The sequence below is a fragment of the Notamacropus eugenii genome, chromosome 5 (genome assembly GCF_028372415.1).
Source record: "Notamacropus eugenii isolate mMacEug1 chromosome 5, mMacEug1.pri_v2, whole genome shotgun sequence".
NCBI lineage: Eukaryota > Metazoa > Chordata > Mammalia > Diprotodontia > Macropodidae > Notamacropus > Notamacropus eugenii.
In genome coordinates this window covers 286,325,783-286,334,340 of record NC_092876.1, presented here as the reverse complement: position 1 = coordinate 286,334,340, position 8,558 = coordinate 286,325,783, and the positions used below count along the sequence as shown (strand labels likewise).

The 8,558-nt window shown below is 38.3% G+C and overlaps 1 pseudogene; it reads right to left on the bottom strand.

The window, feature by feature from the left end:
- Positions 1–6,471: 6,471 nt before the first annotated feature.
- On the bottom strand, positions 6,472–7,894 carry LOC140509193 (poly(rC)-binding protein 2 pseudogene; annotated as a pseudogene).
- Positions 7,895–8,558: the final 664 nt, after the last annotated feature.

Here is an 8,558-nt window from a genome sequence, read left to right as displayed (position 1 = left end):
ACACATGCAATGTGTAATACCCGAGGACCTCCCACCTCCACTGAAGGGTGGAGTTGGGATGTGCAGGGGCTCTCATATCTCTTCATTCCAGTACTGCTTGATACTTAAAATTCTATTTTTTAGCAAATATTTTTTTTTCCATTTACATTGTTGTAGTTACTTTGGGTGTGTAGTGTGTGCACATTGTTTTATATCCATACATGGTGCAATATATGTAAATATACACCGTGTATGTCATTTAATATGATGTGTGCTACATATATATTTATATATGCACTAGTTACTGTTGTATACTTTACATATGTAGATATATCTATATCGTTATAGATATAAAATTATAGATACCCAACTTTTATCAGATAAATTTGACATAAATGTATCCCTCCCACCCCCAACAAACCACTTTCTTTCTTATCCTGGGTGCACTAATGTTGTCTGTGCAGAAGCTTTTCAGTTTCACATAACTGAAATGATCTTTTATCTTCTGTAATTGCTTCTATTTCTTCTTTACTTAAGAACACATCTTCTACGCATAGCTGTGAATGATATAGGATCTGTTTCTCTTTTACTGATTTTTTGTGTAATCTTTAATATTAAGGTTGTAAATCCATTTACAATGCATTGTGGAATATGGTGTAAGGTGATCATCTAAATTAAATTTCTGCCATACTGTTTTCCAGTTTTCCTGGTAGTTTTTAATCAAACAGTGACTTTCCCCCCAGTAATTTATGTTTTCTACTTTATCAAACACGGAGTGATTAAGTTCTCTCTGATTTTTCCCATGTCTAGTCTGTTCTATTCATTTATTTCTATATTTTTTAAAGCACAAAATTGTTTCCCTGAACATTCTAAATGTTTCATTTTTCCAATGAATTTTATTATCCTTTTATCCAGTTCTACAAAGTATCCCTTTAATAATTTGATTGGTGTAGTGTTAAAAGTGCAAATTAATTTTGATAGTATGTTATTTTATCATATTGACACTGCCTAAATATGAGCATTGAATATTCCTCCAGTTACTTATTCTTTATTTCTTTAAGGAGCACTTCGAAATTAAATCTATACAAGTCTTTTGTGTGCTTTGGTAGGTTGATCTTCAGATATTTTCTGAATGTTATAGTTATTTAAAATGTGATTTCTATTTTTTATTATTGCTTTTTTTTGTTTTGTTATTTTTATCTAGAAATATTATTGATTTTTGGAGGGTTAATTTTTTAACCTGCCACTTTACTGAACCTATTAGTTGTCTCAGCATCTGTGATTATTCCCTAGAATTTTCCATGTAAACCATCCTATCAAAAGCAAATGGGGATAGTTTTATTTCTTCTTTGTCCATCATTGTGCCTTTATTTTCCCTTTCTTTTCTTATTGCTGTTGCAAGCGTTTCCAGAGCTATATCAAATAATAGTTAGGAGAATGGGCATCCTGTTTTCATTTCTTTACTTTTTTGGAAAATGTTATAGTATATCCACATATGCATATACATATAGTATGATGTTTGCTTTTGTTTTTAAATAAATGCTTTTTAAAGGTCCCTCTGTCTGTACTGTTTAGGGTTTTTAGCATAGAAGAGTGTTATATTTTGTCAAAGGCTTTTCCTGAATCTATTGAAGTGATTATGTGGTTTTTGATTTTGTATTTTACATGGTTAATTATGTTTATTAGTTTTGTTGTTTAGGGCATTTGACCAACAAATAATCTCTTTAGTTCTGGTTTTCTTTCTAAAAATGTTTTGAATGTCACTTTACTATTGAATATCCTTTTTTCAAATTAATTAATAAATTAATTTATTTTTGTTTTTCACCATTCACTTCCATAAGTTTTTGAGTTCCAAATTTTCTCACCATCCCTCCACTTTTTCCACTCCAAGGCTACATATTAAACATATTTTCACATTAGTCATGATGTAAAAAGTAATTAGAACCTATAGAAGAAACCACAAGAAAGAAGAAATGACAGAGAGAGAAATAGAGAGAAAGAGAGACAGACAGAGAGAGAGACAGAGAGAGACAGAGACAGAGACAGAGAGAGACAGACAGACAGAGAGAGACAGACAGACAGAGACAGACAGAGAGAGAGAGACAGAGACAGACAGAGAGAGAGAGACAGAGAGAGAGAGTGAGAAAGAAAGAGAGAGAGAGAGAGAGAGAGAGAGAGAGAGAGAGAGAGAGAGAGAGAGAGAGAACGCAAACAGTCTGTTTCCACCTGCATTTAGACTCCCTAATTCTTTTTCTGGATGTGGTTAGTATTTTCCATCATGAATCATTTGGATTTGTCTCAGATCCTTGCATTGCTGAACAGAGATAAGTCAATCAAAGTTAGTTATTGTATTACATTGCTGTTACTGTGTAAAATGTTCTTCTGGTTTTGCTCACTTCATTCAGCATCAGTTCATGTTAGGCTTTCCAGATTTTACTGCAGTCCACTGTTCGTCATTTCTTATGGAGCAGTTGAATTCCATTATATTCATAGACTACAACTTGTTCAGCCATTCTCCAGTTTGTGGGCATCCCCTCAGTTTTCAATTCTTGACCACCACAAAAAGAACTGTTATAAATATTTTTGTACATGTGGGTGCTTTTCCTGTTTTTATGATCTTTTGGGGATATAGAGCTAGAAGTGGGAGTGCTAGGTCAAAGGGTATTGCAGTTTGGGCATAGTTCCAAATTGCTCTCCAGAATGATTGGACAGGTTCACAACTTCACCAACAATGCATTAGTGTTCCAGTTTTCCCAAATCTTCTCCAGCATTTATAATTATCCTGTTTTGTCACATTAGCAATTACCATACCAGTATAATAGGTGTGAGGCAATGCCTCAGAGTTGTTTTGATTTACATTTCTCTAATCAACAGTGATTTAGTGCATTTTTTCATATGACTATACATAGCTTTAATTTCTTCATCTGAAAACTGCCTTTTCATACCTTTTCACCATTTGTTAACTGGGGAATGACTTGTATTCTTATACATTTGACTCAGTTCTCTATGAATTTTAGAAATGAGGCCTTTATCAGAGACTGGTTATAAAAAATGATTTCCCAGTTTTTTGCTTCCTTTCTAATCTTGGTTACATTGGCTTTGTTTGCGAAAAAACTTTTCAATTTAATGTAATCAAAATTATACATTTTGCATTTCATAATTTTCTCTATTTCTTATGTAGTCATAAACTCTTCAGCTTTTCATAAATCTCACAGGTAAATTATTTCTTACTCTCCCAGTTTGCTTATAGCATCGGCTATTATTATCTACATCATGTACCCATTTTGACTTTATCTTGGTATAGGGTATAACATGTTGGTCCATGCCTACTTTCTGTCATACTACTTTCCAGTTTTTCCTGCAATTTTGTTGAATAGTGAGATTTTTGTCCCAGAAACTGGAGGATTTCCCCCAGAGAAATGGGCAGATGAGAACAATTTCTTTTTATGGCCATGAAAGCACCTGAAGCAGGTTCTGTGAAGTACTTAGAGCCTGGTCAGACTTTGAAGATGCCAAAGTTATCTACTGCATTCTGGGCTATTGCCAATTGTCCTGACTTTTGTCTTGACACTGGACTTTGATGACTCTGGAAGAGAGAGTAAAGCTGATGACTTTTTGCAACTTTGCTTCACTTAAATTCAGTTCACAAACACGTCAAGACATCACTTTGTGATATCATTGGTCCTTTGCATGCTTCTCTTCATTCTTGTATTTGAAAGTCAAAAGCTGGATGACAGTGTGGCAGAAACTGGGCATAGACCAATGACTGACACCGTACACGATAATAAAGTCCAAACGGATACATGATCTAGGTATAAAGATTGATACTATCAACAAATTAGGGGAGCAAGGAATAGTGTATTTGTCTGATGTTGGGGGTGTAAGCTCAGTTCCATGTGGACAGTCTCGGGCGGGTAAAGGTGAGAGCTTCTAAACCTTAGAGTTCTCATGAGGCCCCCCAGAAAACAGCAAGGAATCGAGGAGTGAGACTGAGCTATCTCGTGTATTTCCGCCTCTTCCCGTGAGAAACATGATGGGAGGAGCATCCCCGCCCTCGAGACTGACCCAGATCTGGGCACACCTATTGTTATCTAACAGGCACGGTATTCAGGTGCAAACTACATGGCTGGAGAGCTTAATTAGGGTCAGGAAAGCCTGAAGGTGCTCTTAGCGCGGAGGGGCCCTGACAGGACAGAAGGCTCCGTTTTTCCTCTCTTCGCTCTCCCCTCCCCCTCTCTCCCCACTTACACTTCTGCTTCCAATCTCTTACTGTAAGATCTTTGCCTCCTTGGGAGATTTCTCTCTCCCTCCTAAGGAAGAGCTCCCCCTGCACATGTAACCAGGACCCTGAATAAAGCCTAACCCTTGTTCGACTCCGGAAAGTCTCTTCTCTCATACGTTTATCCGGTTTGGCCAACCGAAGACCTGGGACAGGTAAGGTAAGACTCGGGTAGCCCTCAGGCCTCTAGGCCTGGCAGTCTGACTTATGGAAAATGGAGAAATTTATGACCCAACAAGGGATACTGAACATTATGAAGTGCAAAATGAATAATTTTGATTACATTAAATTGAAAAGATTTTGCACAAACAAAGCCAATGCGACTAGAATCAGGAGGGAAGCAGAAAACTGGGAAAGAATTTTTGCATCTAATATCTGTGATAAAGTCCTCATTTCTAAAATATATAGAGAATTGAGTCAAATGTACAAGAATAGAAGTCATTCCCCAATTGATAAATGATCAAAGGATATGAACAGGTAATTTTCAGAGGAAGAAATTAAAGCTATCTATATTCATATGAAAAAATGCTCTAAATCACTATTGATTAGAGAGATACAAATCAAAACAACTTTGAGGTACCACATCACACCTATCAGATTGGCTAACATGACAAAACAGGAAGATAACTGTTGGAGTAGATGTGGGAGAGTTGGGACCCTAATTCATTGTTTGTGGAGCTGTGAGCTGATCCAACCATATGGATAAATTTGGAGAGCAATTTGGAACTATGCCCAAAGGGCCACAAAAATGTGCATACCCTTTGACTCAGCAATATCACTTCTGGGACTCTATCCCAAAGAGATCATAGAAATAGGAAAGGGTCCCACATGCACAAAAATTTTGTGCCAAGAACTGGAAATCATGGGGATGACCATCAATTGGGGAATAGCTGAACAAGTTGTGGTATATGAATGTAATGGAATGCTATTGTGCTATGAGAAACAATGAACAGGAAGACTTCAAAGAAGCCTGGAAAGACTTATATCAAATGATGCTGAGTGAAAGGAGCAGAACCAGGAGAACTTTGTACACAACAACAACCATAGTGTGCAAGGAATTTTTCTGGTAGACTTAGTACTTCACTGAAATGCATAGACTTAAAAAATTTCCAATGAAATCTTGTGGCAAAATGCCTTCCACATCCAGAGAAAGAACTATGGAATTGAATCCCAGATAGAAACAGATCATTTTCTTTTGTATTATGTTTTGTTTTATTTTATGATTTCTCCCATTGATTTTAATTCTTCTGTGCAACATGCATTTAATAGGAACCTACATAAGATTGTACACCATTTCAGGGAGAGAGTAGGGGCAAGGGGAATGAGACAGAGGGAGTGTAAAGAAAATCTAAGGTATATGGAAGTGAATGTCGAACACTGAAAACAAATAAAATAATTCAATTAAAAAAAGAAAGTTAAATTTTTTATTCTGCTTTGGTCTTTTCAACAAGAATGCTTGAAAGTCCTCCATTTCACTGAATGACCATTTTTCCCCCTGAAGTATTATATTCCATTTTGCTGGATAGGTGATTCTTGGTTTTAATGCTAGTTCCTTTGACCTCTGGAATATCATATTCCAAGTCATCCAGTCCCTTAATGTAGAAGCTGCTAGATCTTGTGTTATCCTTATTATGTTTCCGCAGTACTTGAATTGTCTCTTTCTGGATGCTTGCAATATTTTATCCTCGATATGAGAACTCTGGAATTTGGCTACAATATTCCTAGTAGTTTTCATTTGGAGATTTCTTTCAGGAGGCAATCAGTGAATTCTTTCAATATCTATTTTACCCTCTGGTTCTAGAATATCTGGACAGTTTTCCTTGATAATTTCTTTTTTTTTTAACAGAGTAACCTTTATTCAATTAACACAGACCCTAAACACATTGTCATATTGCAAGGCAAAAAGAGCTACAGAAAAGGGGAAGGAAAAAGGAAAGAGGAGAGGGAGAGAAGAGTCGGGGAAGGGGGAGGGAAGGGAGGAAGCAACAGCTGTGGCTCTAGATAAGGAATTCAACAAATCACAGACTCTGAAACAGGCAAACAGTTCAACTGGCCTGGACCTAAGCAAGGATTTCCCCTCCCACCCTCTTCCCCCACAAAAGCACCAAGGAAGTTCGCAAGCTCACAATGATGTGATTTTCACCAACATTAACACAAAGGAAAAAAAATAAAGCCCAGAAACACTTTTGAAGGGAGGTCCCAAAAATCTGCCATCAGTAGGGAGAAAATCTCTGTTCCTCAGCTTTCAGTCTGTTAGCTACACATTTCATGACAGAGGTGGTGGTGGTGGCAGCTGAAGCCCTGGGACCCTTAGCAGCAGACACAACCTTTAGAGACTGGAGAGAGATGAGTTTCATGCCAAGCATAAGCATCAAGCATCAAGCATGGAGACATAAGGAGTGGTCAGAAGAGGGTTGGGGAGACTGGAGGGTATGTCAGAGGTCCCCGCTGTGGCTAGTGAGGGAGTGGTGGTAGAAGAGGAAGAAGAAGAAGAAGGGGTGGAGGGTTAAGAGAGGTTGATACTGAAGTGATCAGGGATCATGACAGAGGCTGCCTGGGAGGAGGGTTTAGCATTTTCCAAACTGACATTGATTAGATACTGGGCCAGGCTAATGCAGGCAGCAGATCCAGTGAGGGTATCCTGCCTATCAGTAGATCCTTTCACTGGATTGATGATTTTGATCTGAGCCCCAGACATCTGACAAATCTTATTGATTTTGCAGCCTTGACGCCCATTTATGAGCTAATTAAGTCATTGGAAATGGTGAGTTCATGAGAATTAGTCTAAGCAGATGTATCCAAACTTGCCCAATAGCCTTTCCCCTCTGGAGAGCTGGATTCAATGCCACTGAATCTGGTGTTGCCATGCATCATGGGAAAGTGAGACTGTTGCATTGCCTACTGGTGCAGCTCAGTCAAATCTGGTTGTGGAATGGCATACTCTCCTTGAAGGGTACAGGCCTCTAGAGGTGGTCCTTCCAGGCCATGGTTGAGGCACATGGATGGGGTGGTGTGGGGAAAGCTCACACTGTCATTGCCTGTGCTGTACCTGTTCTGACCACCTGCAAAGATGACTGGAAAGCTGGATAACTTGGACCAGTATGGGATGGTCAAGCCCTACAGGGGAGACTGGGAGAGAGTCTCTAACATGACCATGCAGATCTGTTTAACACACTCAATGATAGATTGCAGGATGCCAGCAATAGTGATAGCCCACTCCGTCGAGTCTGGTAACATATCCCCTGCCACCTGGACCTGAGCCCCTATACTATCTCTAATTTCCTTGATCTTGCATCCTCCTTTTCCAATGAGAGACCACACTGGCTAGCAGGGACCACAAGCCTCAGGGTGACTGGGGGTCTACTGGAAGCTATACTATTAGTCATAGAGCTGCCCTTCCAGTTTGTCAATAATCACTGCAAAGGCTTTAAAGATGGCATTGGTGGGTTCAGTCAAAGTAATTATACTTTCAGGAAAATTCCCTTCTGAGATGTTGATATGCACACCACTCTCTTCGTACAACTTTTTGACTCATTCTCCTTTCTTTCCAATAATACCTCCAATTTCCTTTCCATGCATAAGTAGCTGGATGGTGAGAGTGACATTTAATCCACATTCAATTACACCACTGTCCATGTTGAGCAGAATTCTGGGCATTTGGCCTTTGTAAAGTGGTCAAGTCTTTGGTCACTGGTGGGAGTGGAAGCCAAAACCTTTGGGTGCAAGGCTAATGAAGGGAAAAGAGGGAGTGCACAGGAAAGGGAAGGGTGGGTGGCCAGGGATGGAACAATAAGTCTTCCTTGATAATTTCTTGAAAGATGATGTATAGGCTCTTTTTTCGAACATGACTTTCAGGTAATCCAATAATTTTTAAATTGTCTCTGCTGGATCTATTTCCAGATGAGTTGTTTTTCCAATGAAATATTTCACATTATCTTCTATTTTTTTCATTATTTTGATTTTGTTCTATAATTACTTGATTTCTCATAAAGTCATTAGCTTCCATCTGCTCCATTCTAATTTTGGAGGAATTATTTTCTTCTTTTGGAACTTTTGGACCTCCTTTTCCATTAGGCCAATTCTACTTTTTAAGGTATTGTTCTCCTCCTTGGCTTTTCGTATCTCTTTTGCCACTTGGGTTAGTCTATTTTTAAGGTGTTATTTTCTTCAGCATTTTTGTGTCTTCTTTAACAAGCAGTTGACTCATTTTTCATGATTTTCTTTTATCACTCTCATTTCTCTTCCCACTTTTTGCTCTAATTTTCTTACTTGATTTTCAATATACTTTTTGAGCTCTTCC